The sequence below is a fragment of the Pteropus medius genome, unplaced genomic scaffold (assembly GCF_902729225.1).
Source record: "Pteropus medius unplaced genomic scaffold, Ma_sr-lr_union100, whole genome shotgun sequence".
NCBI classification, from domain to species: Eukaryota; Metazoa; Chordata; class Mammalia; order Chiroptera; family Pteropodidae; genus Pteropus; species Pteropus medius.
Window position 1 is genome coordinate 13,560,473 of NW_024344370.1, and position 973 is coordinate 13,561,445.

The window sequence follows — 973 nt, forward strand, 5'->3', positions numbered from 1 at the left end:
CCGGGAGGCTAGGTGTCCATCGCCCAAGACTGAGTTCCCCACGACGGGCAACCAAATTCTGAATAATACACGAGACTTGGAAAAACAAAGCAAGACTACGTATGCGTTAGCAAAAGTAAAATACATGGTAAGGGAAGGATGGAGCCCAGCCAAAGTTCCGCGGTGGAGTCGGAGCTTGAAATGCAGGCTTTCAGAACTAAGAAATGAGGAGGGCACTGCACGCCAGGGGAACTGCTGGGGACAAGGCGTGACAGTCGGAAGGAAAGAGAGCATGGCCTTGTGGGCCTAAAAGGCTGCTACTGGGGATAACCTATTCCTATTTCCTCAGAGGGGCCCTGCCTCTCTCTAACCTCGCCAAGATATATTGAGTCATTAGATTGATTACCTTGCTGAAATGATCTTGGCATTATTTACTAATACCCTAAATCCGTGAAAGAACTGAAGACTTCATAGTGGTCAAAAAACTTAACTGGATTTAAAGATTACTCTGGTTTGGAAATAAATAAACTCTCACAATAACAAACTTCATCCGATGTTCCTTTTCTCCAGATCCAGCCCACATTTCCCTTAACCAGCTACTTTCAAATATCAAACATATTGAGATATTAGAAAACCATACAGATTTGAGGCTCTAAAATTTCTCCTGATTATAGAACAGGATCAATGCCATGTGCATATTGGGCATTCAGGGATTTAAAATTATCATAAAATAATATATTTCTAACCATAAAGGCAGTGTGTATACTACCGCATTTACTATGGTAAACATAGTCAATAGCTTTGGAAAGCAAAAAATAATAATTTTTTTCATTTAAAACTTTCTTTTAGCAAATATACATATATATGCATATATATATTCATCTATATGCATATATATGTATATGGTGGATTTTCGAAGGAAACCTGCGTGGACCCCTGGTCTACCAGAGTAGACAGGCCGCTCCTAGCACCTCCACCTCCCCGCAGTGTGGAC